Source organism: Dermacentor variabilis, chromosome 6, assembly GCF_050947875.1.
Source record: "Dermacentor variabilis isolate Ectoservices chromosome 6, ASM5094787v1, whole genome shotgun sequence".
NCBI lineage: Eukaryota > Metazoa > Arthropoda > Arachnida > Ixodida > Ixodidae > Dermacentor > Dermacentor variabilis.
This window is the reverse complement of record NC_134573.1, coordinates 164,641,030-164,658,679: the sequence shown is the minus strand read 5'-3', so window position 1 is coordinate 164,658,679 and position 17,650 is coordinate 164,641,030. Positions and strand designations below refer to the sequence as shown.

Below are 17,650 nucleotides of genomic sequence, written 5' to 3'. Positions count from 1 at the left end.
CTGTAAATGCAATACTGTAACGACCTTCCCGATATCTTTCCCCGTTAGTTTTCTTTTTCTCTCTGCTGTTTTTTTCTGTCTTTCATTTCCCCTTACCATTCCGCAGTGTCGGGTAGCAAACCAAAATCTCATTCGGTTAACCTCCATACCTTTTCCATCCCGTTTATCTGTCTCTGACAGGATACCTGCGTACGCTTTTTCTCTCAGCGTGAAAGCATGTAGGGTACGTGTCTGTGCACCCAACGTTTATACGAGCTTTGATAGAGCTCGCAGGAATGGCGATAACGCAATTTCTTTTTCAAGTACGTGGTCAGAGCTTGCGACGAAATTGCAGTAATGAGCGAACGAACGGACCCCTGCAATGACGACCAACGGCGACATGCACGTAAATTGAATTCCCGGATATATACGTTTTTAAAACAAGCTTATGCATCAGATTAGCGGACTTTCAGTATCGATTTCCGCTTCAAAGCTCCTCAATCTCCTTTACGGCCCACATCGGGTACCTGAACTATCGACGCTGCCGTCAAATGACGTTAGCCATTATCCGAAACGATCACACTGCAAAGACGTCTCATTCGATTAGAACGTTTTTAGTACGTTTCATGGGTCCAGCTGTGTTTCGCCGACGACCACGCTACAGCGATGACAGAGAGGTCGGCGTCGCTCATTACGAAGGCACGCCCGGCTCCGAATGGCCGCGCTAACGAATTCCTCGCGTCATTACCGGCGCCAGAAAGCGCTGGTGGCGCATCAAAAAAAGGAAAGAGCTGCTGCGATTGGAAACACGCGGACAGAACGGCAGAGCTCCCGATATAGATGACGTTCGCGTGAAGGTCCCAGAGTACACGTCGCTCCAATTTGCCGCGTGTGACGTCGATATAGCAGCAGAGTGCGCGGGGCAAATTTAAGCGAAATAAGCCGACTGAGCTGAGAGCTGTCCGTTTCCTGAAAGCAGGCCCCGCGAGTTGGGGCTGGCGTACTATCAAGAGAGCCGAGTCTCGACGTCGCCGGCCCCCAGATGAGATTTTCAACTCTGACCTTTCTTCCCCAATCGCTGTGCGAGAAGATGGGAAAGAGGGGGGGGGGGAATGACAAGGCGAGACGGCCTCCAGGGTTCCATCGATTTTGGGATACAGGGATGGGGGCGAAGGGAAGGGAATAACGGGTGGCAGCCGGCCAAGTTTGTGCGAGTCGCCGGCGCGTTAGGGGAACCACCAGCGCCGTTCCGTTCCTTTCCAGCCTTCCTTTGGCGGCGGTGCTCCTTTCGAATCTCGCAATTTTCACTGTTTCGTTCCTTTTCTTTCTTCTTTTACCTTCGCTCTCGCGTTTTTCTTTTTTTTTTTATCGTCCTCATCGTTTCGTATTTGCTTTTGAATTTTGCACCCGTCTTTCTTTTTACGTTCAGCTCTTGGATTATCTGTTTTCACATTCCTTCTTCCGCCTTCACTCTTGCACCTTTATGGAACCTTTCTTATTTGGTCGTCGCTTCTTTCTCCCTATATCCTTGTACTTCCTGCAGCTCGGTGGTCCTTTCGGCTGACATTAGTGCGTGATGCAAACAGCTCCGCGGTACTGGGAGATGGCCAGAACCGCGCCTCGCACGACTGTGGGCGTCCCTAGGGAGGGAGAGAGAGAAGGAAGGAAGGCAAGGATGTTAACCAGTCAAGAGTCCGGTTGGCTACCCTGGACTGGGAGAAGGGGAATGGAAAGAAAGGAGAGAAAGATAGAGACGGGTGTATAGCGACGTGCACGAACAGCACTACAGAGACAAAGGCGGTCGCACTAGCCAGACGTTCTCAGAAAGCACTAAAGTGTTTTTAATGCCTTCTGAGTTGATGATCAGTGGGGACGGTGTTCTAATATTGTTTGTTCACTCAAAAGATGATCATCTGGTTTCCTGAATGCGTTGGTCATATATTGTCTTTGTGCTTTAAGCTGAGGACCGTGGCATAATAGGTGGTCAACGTTCTCCTCGCAGCCGCGGAGATCACACGTGGGACTGTCAGCCATTCCAATTAGTGCTGAATAAGCTTTCGTGAAGGCAACTCCCAGCCACAACCGACACAGAAGAGACGCTTCGCGTCGGTGCAGTCCGGATGGAGGTATGAGTCGCAGCGAAGGGTTTAGCCTGTGCAGTCTGGTGCGCCTTGTATGTGCGGTGTTCCAGTCAGCTAACAAGAGATGTGCGTGCTAGAATGCGAAGTTTTCTCGCAGCGTCGGTCCTTGAGATAGGAATGGGGACGCAGCGATCTTGGTTTGACGTCCGAGCTGCCTTAATTACCCGCGTCATCATTTCCTATGATACCGCAATGACCATCGGTGCCCATAGGAATTCAGGAGAACGTGGCGGCCTCTTCAGAATGCTCGTGCAGTATAGAGTAAGACAGTAAAGTGCTCGATACTGGCGGGAGATCGAACCACAAATAAATTTTGGGAAATGCCAGTAGGAGCCGGAAACCCGTAATTGCGGCGCCGATTGCCCAGAGTGAACAGGTGAATCACGGCGTACTTCGCGTAGTTTTGTTTCACGAGCTGTTTAGGTACGGCCTCACTTGCGGAAATGATGCGCGTGCAAAGCCGAGCGCGCCTCGAAAGGCGCTTTCGCGGCAAGAATTCTCTAGAATAACAGCTTAGGCTTGTTGGTTTTCCATCCTGGTGTTAACAGCGCAAGACGTAGACGGGACACGAAACGAGAAGAGGACACCACGAGCGCTGCCGAAATAAGCGCGCCGCCTTGCGCGCGCTATATTTCCGCAAGTGAGGACCCGTACCTTTCTTTTTTTCCTTTCTCTTCTTTCTTTTTCTTAGCAGAACGCGCATTTCTACTTCCTCCTGATGTCGATGAATGGTTTAGAGTGCGGTTGGCGCCAGTGCGTCAGCAAAAAACATGAGTTCCAGTCAAATTCGCTAGAAAGAAGAATAATTGTTTTAGCCCTCAAATAAAAGCAAGAACCGCAGGACATAGTTCGCTACAGATGCATCACTCAGCAAGCGTGAGCAAGTAAGACTCAAACGAGCACTTCCGCACTCTTCTGCTTCTTTCGGAGCCCCGCGTACTAAAAGATTGCGCCCAGGACAACATAGCCGTTTCAACGCTTTTTCTAGGGATTTGTATAAAATTACCACTAAATTTGTCATGTGTCCATCATTGGTAGTGTACTCTGTTCTATCCATCTGATCGTGTATATATTTGGTCAAATATACAGGGTCGTCCACTCTTAGTACGAACATGGCTCAGCCAGGAGCGTGTGCGGCAAAAACATTGACGCAAAAATTTTCTTGTTTTTTTTTTCTTGACTCAACGTTAAGATTAGAAAGTCATATCGCAATGCGTAGGCTAAGTGGCTGTACATGGTGTCGCGCACCGAGCACGAGGTCGCCTGTTCGATTCCTTGTCGCAACGGCTGCATTCCGATTTTGAGCGGTATGCAAAAACGCTCGTGTGCGGTGCCTTGGTTGCACATTAAAAAAAAAAAAAAGAAACGCAGGTCATCAAAATAAATCTGGAGCTCTCCACTCTGCGACGTTTCTCATAACACACTGCGGCGTTTCAAAGTTAAATCCCACAATTAAAATATTTTTAATATTGTAATATACATATTCATTGGTCTGGCAATTAATGCATATATTTAATATATATAAGAATATAATAATATAAGTGTACCCGCTAACAGAGAGAGAGAAAGAACGTTCGTGGTTACTAGCTGCGCAGTCGCCAAACATATCCGATAACCCAGTTATCGCCAAGCTACGTATTTACCCGAGCAAAACAGATCACTTTCTCGCCTTTCGCACACGAACACAGACGCACATAATGGATGCCGATGATAAATAAATAAAAGAAAGGCCAAACATATTGTTTCCTGCGCAGAGGCAGAGACATTTCCGGTTGTTTCCGCGAGGTTCCGCTGCGAATGCGAACAAGTTTCCTCGCTGCTGCTTCGATCCATAGCTGTTAGTGCCGCAGACTTCGTGACTCAAGCATATATGCTGCGATAGAGGTGTAAGTATTAAAAAGAAACCCAGCGATATGTTGCCGCCTCCTCGGCTTGCATGACTTTTTTTTTTTTTGTGACCTCCTCTTCCCATTTATTCACTTCCTTTGCCTGCGACTCCTTTCCTTTCTTTTTCGTTCGTTAGTTCGTTCGTTTTTTGCACAGAGTTGTGCAACGATTCCGCGATGAAACATGACGGTACATTCTTCGTAGACCACGGCACAGCGCCGGCGTGGGTCTTATCGTTTTCAGAGCTGCGCGGTTTGAACGTGCCAGAGGGTGGGAACAACAATGATTTTCTCTCTCTCTCTCTCTCTCTCTCTCTCTCTCTCTCTCTCTCTGCGCGCACGCGGAAGTCGCTAAAAAATGAAGCAATAAAGATTGCAGCGCCGGACAGAAGCCGAGTCAGCGGCAGGAAGATAATCTGCCGGTCGGAAGATTGCTCCTTCGCAAAGCGAGCAAAGAGTTATAGTCACTGCCTGCTCTTCCTTGAAATAAGAATAACTCTTAAGAAATGAAGAAATGGCTCATCGTGCAACATGGGGCGGGCAAATGCATCGGTTGACTTGCATGCAGTGACACGAAAGTACACTACTGCTCCTTTATGTTACCTTATCATACTTTTTATACAGCCACCTTTTACTTTAACTTTCTTGTCCGTTCTCTCTATTACATCTGTTACGTTGAGCGAAAACAACATGGAACACCGTGGAGCCCGATTTTTCAGTAGTAACCATGCGGAGCCAACATACTGATAAAGCCTGGATGACAAAACCATTAGATAAATACTGAGATTTTGAAGTTCTACGTGCGAAAACCGCGTCCTGATTGTGAGACACGCTGTAGTGGGAGACTGTGGATCAGTTTTGACCACCCGGAGCTCTCTAACATGCACATAAGTTCAAGAACACGAGCGTTCCTCCATATCGCCTCCATTTAATCCCGGCAGCTGCGACCTCGGTCAAACCCGCAACCTCGAATTTAGCAGCGTCGTCGCCATGCATAGCCACTAAGATACAAAACATGGAGGCTTAGTACACTTGCACTATAATCAAATATTAGAGAAAATGGGCTGACGCACAGAAACGCCCTGTTGCTCAAGGTCACACGGCCGGCAAGTTGTCTTTTCATTCAATTTCATTGCACTTTTCCTTTGCTTAGGAATATGAACAATATGGGAGGGAGGGGAGGCAAATTCAATTCTCATTCGTAATATCTATCACACTCTAATAAAAAAAATACATTTATATTTTTCGATATGGGTTCCCCTGACCGATAGTTCCTACGTTGACTTCGTATGTGTCGGATATGGTTCATTGGCTTTGTTTTTTCATGGCCGTAGGACAGAGGTGATTCGACTACTGAAAAGTGGGAGCTTGTCGGAGCCCGCGCCATTTTCGTTCGCGTTTTAAAGAGAGGCTTTCTTTGCCTGTCACGCGTCCCAGCAATCAAACATTTTCCTTTCTCCCTACGTTCCACGAATGCGAAAAAAAAAAGTGCCAGAGTGACCGAATGTGATTTGGTATATTGCCAATGAATCCTCATTTTCTGCCCACCTTGGCATTTTCGACCTTGCATCGCACAATGGCACCTCGCTTGATGACAGGGAACGGGGCGCGGACGGGAGTGAATGCGGAAGAAAACATTGCCTGCCTTCTGAGAAAATAGAGAAATAAAAAAATAAGGAAAGAGAGAGAGCAGAGGACGCAAAAAAAAAAAGCAGACTGTTCAATAGCGGCAGTGACGACAGACAAAAATCTTGTGACGTCGTAGCTGCTTTCTGAATAGAAGAAAAGACCCTGTCTCTCTCCGAAACGTCCACTTCTGTAACCTCCCAATTCACCCACGCTGTGGTGGGGAGCGCGCAAAATAAAGCATAGAAGTGGAGCCGGAGGACGGAGTTTAGGGAGAAAGGCGGGGGGGGGGGGGGGGGCTAGCATTGAGCGGATAAAGAGGTGAGTCATCTCATGCCGAACCTTAGTGTCCACATGACGCTTTCGATGGCAAAGCAGGCCGCCGCGGGCTTAGAAAGAACGGGATTGGTTCGTCGGTGGGGAGCGACATCTGATCGATTGAAAAAGCCGGGATGGGGGTGCGGTGTTGGTGGCGGTGCGAGACCTGCTAGGGATTCTGTTTTCGCTGGAGAGTATAGAAGGACGCATGGGCTGGGGGGGGGGGGGGGGGGGGGCACGGCGACGTGTGTACAGCTTGGAAATGGAAAGTCCCCAGAATGAAAGGAAAAAAAAAGAACTAGCGCGGAAATGCAGCCCCCTGCAACAGGCCCGTCTCCCACTCCACCCCACCAACACAAAGAGGATCTGCTCGGCGCGCGCATGACTCATAGGACACTCCTGTTGGAAGGAGACGGGAAGGCTGTGCAGAGGGCAGAGTTAGATATAAAAAAGAGAAAAAGAAAAATGAAAATAATTGTGTTGCGCTCGTGTAGTTTGCGTTTCCCGTGAAGAAGATCTAATGTACCGCGGTTTATCAAAACGCAGCTTCCGCAAATACGTCTGTTGGCCGCTTTGTTCCTGCAAATATGTCCACTAGGAGACTGTGAGGAACTCTCCTGAAAGCTTGAAAATGAAAATGGTTTCAAGTGTGCGCAACAGTTAACTCGTGCGCCATAAGCGCTCGGCTGAGTACTTCAAGAGGGGTACTTTTCGTAATAGCCGTTCCAGTTATTACGCACACAAGTCCTCGGTGCAGAACCACCGAGCTGTTTCTCCGTTATTCTCGCTGTCTCTATTCTTCCTCAAGTTTCACACACCACCTAAAGGGGCCCCCTCCAGATGCTTTCTTCGATCTTCGAGGCTGCAAACACATTTTGCAGATTGGTTGTTTACACGATTAGGACATGATAGGTGATGCAATTCTTATGTCATGGTTCCGAATTTAAAGGATATTTAAAAAATAGAAAACGAGAACCTTTGATACTTATTCAAACAAGTCGCATCGCGCATCACTTCGTTGAGAGACAGAAAGAGAAAACGCCAAATAACGAGAAAATTTGGAGCGGTTTATTTATTTGTTTGTTTGTTTGTTTGCATTACTGTACTTCACAGCTTTCATACTCTGTTGCACAAGAAATAATGACCCTGAAATAAACAAACGGTCAGCGCGCAGGCAAACAGACCAGACGAAGACGTTGGAACAGTTGAGGCTCTGGAGGATGAGCGGTCAGAGGAAGCACAAAGAAAAAAGAGGACACTAGCGCACACATTGCGTTGTTAGTAATGTATAACTGTATGAGTGTAACAGAGCAACGTGTGTGTCTTCATAAACCTTGTGCTTCGCCTAAGCGCTGGTCCAACAGAATCTGAACAAATATACTCTTTTTTTATCGTTCGCTGTCCGCCTGTCTCAATCAACAATTTTCGCCTAGAAATCTTTAAAAAAGAAAGCCATATCTCTTTATCTATCTTGGCGAGAAGGTCAGCGCTACGTGGTACGTTTATTTTGTTTACTTTTATTTTGCCTGCGAACAGTCTCAGCCATATATACCTTTCTCTGTACGAAGTTAGCGCTACTCTATTTGCTCCGCGCGGATAGGGATTCCAAGCGTGAGCCAATTAGCATCGCGATCACGAATCACATGTCCGTCAGCGTGACGGCGTCGTCTGCTCGGGTCTCGAGCGAGAGGCTCGAGCTCAGTGTGCGACGACAGAGGGTGCCACTTGCCTTCTGCTGCCAGTATCGCATCATTTTTGCACAAAGTGAGCCTTCCCCGGCTATTATTCTCGTTATTACCTAGCAGCATCCGTACGCAAGATTCCGAACATCGTAACAGGAAAGGGAGGGCGAGCGGGGACAGCGCTCCAACGCAAGTCGTTCGTGAAACACGGCGTGAAGGCAGACGCAGCATTTCCTGTTTTCGAACAGAACGTATATAGAATTACAAATGCAAGCAGGCGTATCGGAGCGTACGCATCGGTTGGAAACTATTCCTTGGGAAAAAACCAATTACCTTCCGCGGGAGTACAATGAATGTAAATGCGAAGGCCGATGTTACCTCGGCGAGTTAATAAACTGCGTTTAGCTTAGTCGGCTAACCTCGCGTAGTCGTTAAATTAATTGAGACTCGAGCTCGATATACTCGTTTCCTTTTTATAGCGTATCCTCTCTGTAAAACGCACTTGCACCTATATTAAGCTCCAGGTTCATTTTCTGATTTGCTTATCGTGATTATTCTTGTTTAATTCGTTTAGTATTCGTTTCCTGGCACAAACAAAGGCGAACTAACTTTTCTTTTTTATTTATTGGGAGAAGGGAAGGGGGTTGGCGGTAGGGAACACGGTTATGCAGTGCGCTGTACAGTTGTGCTATTGATTAAAGGGATACTTGCTTGCATGATTTTAATTGTCTTCGGTGTCTGTGGAGTTCCTTTTCCGGGTAAAGGAAAGCGTTATTATCGTGGTCTTCGGGTTCTAAGTTCTATTACTACTGCCGGGGGAGTAGTGACTACCATCTCATGTTGTGCTTGGGACTCTGACTAGTAAAGGAGGCCTTCAAGACGCATACCTTCTTATATTTCGTCGCTTAATGTATTATTATTATTATTATTATTATTATTATTATTATTATTATTATTATTATTATTATTATTATTATTATTATTATTATTATTATTATTATTATTATTACTTGTTCTCTTCGTCTTCTTTCGTCACTGGCGCGTTAATCATGATGCACGGGCATCACGAGCTCTGCATTGTTTAAAGCGGACTCAAAGGTAGGCAGTCGGTAGGGGGGCGGGTGGTGACCACCTTGCGCAACCCCAATTTTTCATGAACAACAACGAGAAAAAAAGAAGACAGAAAAATGTACGAAAAGAGGAAACATTGTGGAAATGCCCAGGACAATCAGTCCTGCTACAAGCAGTGGCGCTGTCCGCTGCGTCGAATTATTTCGGTTTTTAGGGGAAACAAAAAAAATAATAATAATAAATAGCAGGCGATCGCGGCGGGGCGCAAGGGCAGACGCGAGATAGAGGCCTGATTCGGCTTCCCGGTGCGACGTTGCCTCGCGTTGATGGAGAGCGGGGGAAGAGAGGGAGGGTGCCGGCCTTGGAAGAGGACGTATAAGGACGTTCCGGACTGGCGTCGCCGAGCAGATCAGAGCGAGCAAGCAGAGCGGCTAGACGACGATCCGTAATGGGCTTCCATGCGCCGCTGCCACCGCGTGCGACCGGGGCGGGCGTCTGTGTTTTCTCTCTTTTCGTCTTCCTCATCCGTTCTTTCTTTTCTTTGTTTGCAGAAGGTATATAGCGCTGTGCATTTTCTTTCAGCGCGCGTAAGCGTCGTCGCGTATGCGACTACACTTGTACCCCGGGGGGTCTACTTGTCGACTTAATGGCTCGAGACTTCAAGGTCTTTCCCGCGACGAAACGTGCCAGTGGCTGCTGTAGCATTGGACGCGTTCTACTCGCGCCTTCTGGGCGCGAGCCACGGGTGGCTCCGAAGCGATTGCGACAACTCCACGACGCGACCGCGCAGACAGTGGCAAGATGTCTGCCGTGGGTTTTTTTATCCGTGTTCCCGACACTAAACTGTGAGGCAGAGAGGTCGGGTGCAATTCGGAACATCTTGAAAAACAGGAGAGGAGGGACAGCTGGCTCTTCGAAGATGTCTCCACTAAAGCATTCCCTTGCGGACTGACCCGCTGAGTGTGCAGTAGTTCTGAGTACAACGCACACATAACTTCAAAGGAAATCGGTAGTACTCAAGTTAAGAGGAACGCAATATCAATTCCGGCTAGTAAGGCACAGAAAATGAAAGTAAATCTTCTATGAACACTGTTTTCTGTTGTTGTTAACATTGGAACCCAACCGGTGCCCCTATCTAACATAAATCTGGTGAACTAAATAAAGTGTCTGAGTGAGTGATGGCTAGCACACTGTCACTACACGCCTGTCGTTGTCTGGTCTCTGCGTTGCGTATCCGACATCCACACGGGCTTCACCGACGTGAGGCATCGTTTCTATACCGGCTGTGGTTGGGAGTGGCGTTCATGAAGGCGTACACTACTTTGATTGGAACGACCGACAGAGTTGCGTGCAATACCTGCGGCATCGAAGAGAACATCGAACATTTATTATGCCACTTTCATCGATTTCAATCGGAAAGACAAACTTTATCTATCGCATTGCGACGACTGGATGATAGGCTGTTTTCCAGGCAGGTGCTACTTGAAGGCCGTCCCCATCGCTCGTCGGCGCACAAAGCTGGGGAGGCACTTCTGTCTTTTTTGAGGGCGACTGCATAGTTTATGTGAACGCCTTTGACTTGCTCAGGCCCTCCGCGTACCTGCGCGAGCTGACCGCGTCTTTCCTCCCCCTCCCCCCTTCTCTATCTCGTCTCTCTATTCCCTCTTTTCCGTCCCCCAGAATAGGGTAGCCAACCAGACCCACTTCTGGTTAACAAGCCTGCCTTCTCTTTTTCTTTCCTGCTGCTTGCGTTGCGTAGCGACCAGCGGCAATTAATCATTGCTTCCTTTATAAGAAACGCCTTCTGTCAAACGTTAATTCCGATGCCCTCACCGCCTGTTTCGTTAACATTTGTGAAAATCAGTGTAACATACTATTGACACGTGTACTTATCTTTATCGGGCAACCACATTTCGCTGCCTAAAAAATGTTATCGCACAGCGCGGGACGCGTCTGCATTTATCCGAAGTTTCTGGAAAGTTATCGATGCTTCTATCCGCTGTCTGTTGTCGCCGAACCTTATGTTATCTGATTCCATCACCTGACGCGAATGGTGTAGAACTTTGTGGAAGGCACGCGGGTCCGCACGATTAGTCTGGAACATTCGACGACTGCTCTATAAAAGCCGACGCGCTTGACCCGCTGATCAGATTTCCGACGATCGCCGACCGTGCTCGCCGATATCGTTGTGCTATAAGTGTAGCCTGTTTTTGTGGGCACAGGTTCGCCCAATAAAAGCTAGTTTTGTATTCCATCGTATTGCTGCTTTCTTCACCGTCACTACCACGTGACACTATCTTTTCGAAACGTACAAGCGTAGAGGCATTATAAACAAGTTCACCCGCATGGTCATTTCTCTCAACAGTCACACGGTTACAGTCCGACGCAAGAAAGCGAAACTATTTTCTTAGAACTAGCCCGGCTCTTTAAATGAAGAAACATGGCTTCTTCCTCTTCATTGCCTTCAAGAAAGGCCCCTTCGTCAGAGGTCTTGGAGAAGATAACGACGATTATTTTAATGCGACGATTATTTTAACGTCGCACAGAGACCGAGAAACAAGCGCAAAACTTCGCGCTTTAAATGCGAGCGTCTTGACTGCACGCATCCTATATATATATATATATATATATATATATATGTATAGGCTCTGTACATAAAGAGCCTCTCGACTTAAGGCCTGTATAATTATCAGGAGTCCGGCCCTCGCGAACACTCTTTAGAAGCGCACGAGATCAGAGAGCGAGCGTTTCGGGCACCGCGTAGATGCTCAAACTCTTCTAAAGAAAGACGAAAAAAAAAAAAAAGGCTGAGCGACAGAACCGGGTTAACTCGCTCCAAACAGTCGCGCGCGACTCCACTCAAGCAGAACTCTCCGACAGTGCGGTGGGGTTGAGGGACTGCAGTTCCAAGCAACGCAAAACGAACGCACACAGAAGAGTTAGCTGCTCTGATGAAAGCGGCCGCCCGTCGCGGTTTCGCGCAACTGTCTCCCTGCGCAGTGTGCCGCCGTCTTAATTGAAACGGACGACGGCTTGCTTCCTAATAAGCTCTGCCCACGCCGGCTCGCCCAAGCGCAACCTCCGTGCGACATGCATACGAGTAAGGTTATACCGCGTTTACTGCACACGCCCTACACGCAAGGGATGGCACTCGCTCTTCTTATTTTCGAAAACACGCTCGGCGTTCTTAGCGGGACGATGATTAGCGAGCTCGCGAGACTGTATAACCGGCGAGACCGCTGTTTGAGGAGAGGGCTTTGAGAAAAGGTCGTGAACTTTTAGAACAAAGTGACATGCGGGGCGCTTGCGTCTCTGTGCCCGCCGTTTCGGTATATCCGAGCCAAACCGTTTCTTGGGTTGACCGTTGAAATGGCAGCATGCAGTGCGTGAAAGTTCGCAAACTGCGCTTGCGCTATTTATACGGCGTCTTGAGGCAGCGCTTGCATGTGAGTGAGAACGGTGCTCGAAAAAATTTCGGGTAATTCATTGCACGCGGCCGTCGCAGTGTCACTTCGGAAGATGCCTCGATATATCGTTAGTAGCGCCCGTCCTGTCCAATTCTATAAACCTGTGGCCCCACGCCTTCTACGATTTCTGTTTATCTCACGTTCCACCAAACCGACGTGATTCGATTATACAATCGGCGCGACGTCAGGGACCGACATGTCTGCATGCGACTATGCAGTGATGTACGGTGTCTTAATCGATATTTTTTTTTAATATTTCATTGCACATGCTCGTCTGTTGTAGTTTATCATTTTTTTTTCACGGCAGCGGTAGCGTTTTTTGGCCCACACCGTCCAATTAATTCTCGGCATACTTACGCGCTCAGTTTGTCCGGAAAAAGAAAAGAGAGAGAAAAAAGATTCAGATACAACCAACACACATGTTGAAATCTATGTGAAGCGAAACTTTCGTGAAGCGGTTGATTCAATGCTACAAAACTAAACGTGATGCGCACAATTGCGTTTATTTTCATCCCATGCAACGCGTAACCGCGTACAATGTTAACGTCTATATACAGCGAGGCCAAGTGTTCTAATGTACGATACGGACTGAATTAAGTATACCATTCGGCTGCGAAACTCATTAGATGACAAAGCTGCCGTATGCGTTAAACCTTGCGTTCAAATTGCTACGATAAAGAATTCGGGCGGTATGCGCGAATAGCCGAAACGCGTCGTGTATGAGGCGCGTAGTGCAGGTCGGTTTCCTCTCTCGCGTTTCCCTTCGCAAAAGCTGCCTGTTCTGGCGGTCTTGCCGCGAAGTCCGCGCATATATGCCACTGTCACATACACGGTGACCCAAATTGGCCTCAAAGCCGTTAATTGAAGAGCGGCACATACTCCGTGGCACATGCCTACTTGAGTTGGCCCACATCTTACACTGCACTATCTTCGGGATCGGCCCACATTTCTTGCGGGATAGCATGGATACAGCCGGAAAGAAAACTGATCTGATTATGCGAAGAATGCTATTCGCGTCAAAACGCTCGCCACTGTGCTGTATGTGGCGTATATCTTATCTTGTTTGATCCACTTCAAGAGCGGATAAACTACAAACTGCGTCGGTCGTCTCGCGTCCCCGAGCTCATCAGCGGTCGTGCGTTGACACGAAATCCAATCTTCCCCGGATCATGTTGTACGCCGAGAGGCAGCGTGTTTATGGCGCGGAAAGATGCGAGAAGCGTTAAAAAAAAGGAAGGGCTGTAAATAAAGGGACGGGTGGGGGAAAATAATCTACGGCACGGGATAAGCGAAGCGTCCAAAATAAAGCGAACATGATAAGATAAAACGGCGTATACGAGATTGGATCCGCCGCGCTTGGCTGGTTCGATTTACGGCTCCCGCACGGAAAGAGCGCGGAAATGCTCGTTACTCGATGCCCCTGGCATCCATAATTCATCGCCAGCGATCGACGCTCGTCGCCACAAAGAATTTTGGAGTAGAGACTGTCCCCTTTGACTGGCGCGGCTTCGTAAGGAAGTAACGAGGCACCGCTATATAAGCCAGGGACGTTACAGTGTCGGGGGAATTGCGGCTCGAGGAAGCGCCATCTATCGTCCTTGCCGTTTCGCTTTGAAACCTCCTTGCGGGCCTTACGCAAGTGGACTTGTGAAAAAAAGAACGCCCGCGCAAATACCTTAAATATGTCTGTCGTTTTGCCCGCGCTATATGCGCGCAAATGATCAGCGTCGGTTTCTTTTGATATTGGTGTCCATGCGCACCAAATTTTGTTCTTTCTTTCTTTTTTTTTCATTTTTTTTTTACTTCAGTACTTCCGTGTGCACCTGCTGGGCATGTGATGTGAGAGAGCTCCTTAAGGAGCCTCCTGGCCTGAGATTCAAACTCGGTCCTGCCGTTCCCATCTGTATGGTAAATACTGCAACCGGCGTGTGTCTCGGGGCCTTCGTATAGAGCCTTATCGCCGATGAGCCGGGATAGCAAATGTTGCTGTCGTTACATTGAGAAAAATGTTGCTCTTTTGCAATATTAATTAATAGCACGGGTGTCTTTTTCCCAAAAAAGAAAATATTAAATTGCCTTCTAGGTTTCTTTCAGGACCACATATACCTTGGCTATGTATACTTGAGAAATGTCGAAAGCATAGAGCTTTACAATTTGCTTCGAAAACTAAACTTCGGAGGGCCACGGCTGTTATGCCGCCTAATTAAGCGCTCGTGCTCAGAGGCGCGCTAAAGTGAGCTCGCACCGTGACGTTTACGGTCACGCTGCCACAGCGCTGTGTTTGCGCTTTTATAAACCTGACGAGGCAAAGATGAATTGAGAGACGTGAGACCGCGCGCGCGATCTCTCCATTGAGGCGCGCATGAAAGCTGCGCCTGACTGGATTCGAAAGGCGAGAAGTGCGACTGCACCTATACGCTTCGAACGAGAGCTGCGCGATTTCTAAAGAATGACGCAGCATTCCGTCAACGAAGACAGTATACATACGCAACAATGACTGTAAGAAACAAGAAACAAAGAGAAATTTAGCGCTGGATATTATTGCGCGACCAGGCGAACGGTCGATGAATAGATACTGGACGCATAATTGCAGTTTGTCAGCGTCTTCAAGCCAGAATGAACTCTGTAATGTACGTGCTCTTCTTTATCTTTTTCTTCTCTTTCCACTTCCTCTCATCAGTGTATCATGGTATGCAACGGGCGGGCTCAATCCTAGTTAAACTCGCTGCCTTTCCTCTATCTATTTTTCTCTCGCTAACGTTAAATAAGCGTCATTTCCCACATAAAATCACTACTTCACTGCTACTTACTGACGTTAGTCTATAGGAGATTCAGAAGCAACGGACGCAAGCAGGTTGCATACACGCTAAAAGGGCCCTTAGTGTGAACCCCCATCCCTCTCCCCCCACCCCATTCCTCTTCCGCTTCAAAAATAAATAATTGAAACTTTAAGCGCAGTTATCTTCTGCACGTCTCTGCTTAGGGGCCGAGTGCATTCGCTATATATATACGGGTACACAATTTTCGGGGCTTCCTAATAAGAAGTGACGGGGCTTCGTGTATCGCTCAGAAAGCTGCACACCGTGCAGCGTCTATGAGGCTATTCGGGCTGACTGCACCCAAAACGCGCACGTAAGATCTATAATTACGCAAGCGTGTTTTCTTTCGCATTCCACCGTTGTTTCATCGCGACCGCCGCCGAGGGGGAGTCGAACGGGCGACATCGTGTTCGGCAGCAGAACGCCACAGCCGCTGAACGACCACGGTGTGCCAACCTGTGTCGAACATGTGCGCATGTCAAGCAACAGCTTGACCTATCTTTCCTTTCTACTAGACGTCGAATTTCCGGCTTATGCCTGTTTCATGAAACATACTACACTAATAATGACTTAAAAATTACACTTTTTTCGCCTCCGAGCCCATTTGTCATTCCGTATTGATCATCGAATGAAGGTTGGGGTGCCTCAGTGTAAAAGCAATGTATACCTCGAAGCCTTCATCCCGAAAACAAGTCAAAACTGGAATCGCCTTCCCGCCTCCATCGTCACTATCGCAGATCATGATGCGTTCAAGTCGGCTATCTGCGACCATGTGCTGCCTCATTAGCCTTTCTTTTTCTATTGCCACTCCTCTCTGTAATGCCTGTACAGCCTTGATAGTTTAAAAATGAAATGAAATGCTATCTCTGAGAGCCCCTGCGCACGTGTATTGGATCAGAGCCCGCACCCGCAGAAGAATTGCCTCTCGAAGGATGCCGCCGTGGTCCGCCTGTTCGTAGCGGAGGCCAGCGGTATGTGACCGTACACGTTCACTCGCTCCTCGACACTGCCGTCTGCTGCTCGCGTTCGTCACCGTACTTTATCTTCGTTATTTCCATTTCTTTTTCTCTCTTTTTGTTTTTGTTTTCTCGCCGAGCTTTGTTCTTTTTAGTTCGCTCTGCCATGATTCGGAGCGTTTGTTACGCGGGTCGTCAGTCAAGTGCGCTCTTTTGTCGCGTCGCGACGTCGTCGCTTATTTCAGCGGTGCGGCAGAGTCGCCCCCGCCGCGCTCGTTAGCGCGGGAGGACATCGGCTGCGCCGGTGCGTGACACTGACGGCTGGGGTGGGACGGGCGACCCGCGCGGCGACGTCGGCGGCGACGACGACGACGACGTTTGTCACCGCGTATACGCACAGAGCACGCACGCTTCTCGGTTCCAGACGCGCTCAGCTCGGGAGAGCGCGTCGTCCGTACACGCTGGCGCCGGCGTTGACAATGAAACGAGAGACTTCGCGGTCGTGCCGTGACGACAGTGTCTTGTCGGCGAGGACGACGAGACGCGACGTGTATGCGCGTTCGACGAGCGAACGGGGAGTTTCGGTCGCCCCTGTATACTTGGCGGTCAGAGAGAGAGAACGCGCTGCCAGAACGTCGTTCTTGTTTCTTTCTTGCGCGAGAGAGAATCGCCGGAAGAATCGGCTGAGGTCTCAACGAAGTTGGCTTGTTTCCCGCACACTACGAATGCTTGCTGCTCCGACTGAGACGCCTGGCAGGTAAAACTGCTGCGTACCTTGTGTTCGGCCTCGATCGCAAATGCGAAGTGACGTTTCTACTTGTTGACTTTTCTTATATTACTTATTTTTTTTGCTTAAATGCTTTGTTTTGGGGGACATAAGTGAATCGATAACCTTCGGCGGCAGTAAGATCCTCACGGTGAGTGTCGATAGCTTATCTGCAAGGGCTCAGCCTTGCTGAATTTATGCAACTGTGCCGAAATATTGTAACTTGTCCCGTTCGTAGTCATGGGTCTCCTGAGCCACCTGTGTGAAGCGCTTTTCCGTATATTTTGTCGTTTACACTTCGTCTGATACGCGTCACGCGCGAGCGGTATTCAGCACAGTTGGGTCAACACATATTTTTGCGTAGATGCAGCTGCCTTGCTAGTACGTTACTAAGGAGGAATTCGGAGAAGCCGACAACGCCTAATTCGGTGGTAAATATACAATAGCTAAACAAGAAAAGAAAAAAAACCCAGCAGATTCATGCTACCTTTTGAAAGCATACACGAAGCCTTTTGTATGCGGTATATAAAGATGTCCCTGCAGCCAATGCCGTTCTTTTTTTTCTAGACCGACCTGACGTCACAGATCACGCAACTCCTCGCCCAACACCTGTAGCCTAAAGTCTGAGCATTCAGAAAAACTACTTTATATTCAAAATCGGGCAGCTCGCTTTATTTTATCTAACTATTCTCGCCATTCCAATGTAACATGTATGAAAAGAACCCTGAATCTGCCAGATTTTTCATTACGCCACAAATGGGCTCGCCTTTACCTGTTCCGCAAGGTTTATCAGTCTAACCACGTGCTCAAGAATCAGCTTATCACCCCACCTCTCTACGTTTCATACCGTTCTGACCACAGATGTAAAGTTGCCGTCTCATCCTGCCGAACGAACAAATATCATGATTCTTTTTTACCCCTCACTGGAACCACCTTCCT

General features: G+C 48.3%; 1 protein-coding gene across 2 annotated transcripts in view; it reads left to right on the top strand.

Moving 5' to 3' along the window:
* Positions 1-17,650, top strand: part of LOC142585659 (cell adhesion molecule Dscam1-like) — a 116,174-nt gene that overhangs the window by 27,129 nt on the left and 71,395 nt on the right. The gene's annotated exons all lie outside the window — the stretch shown is intronic.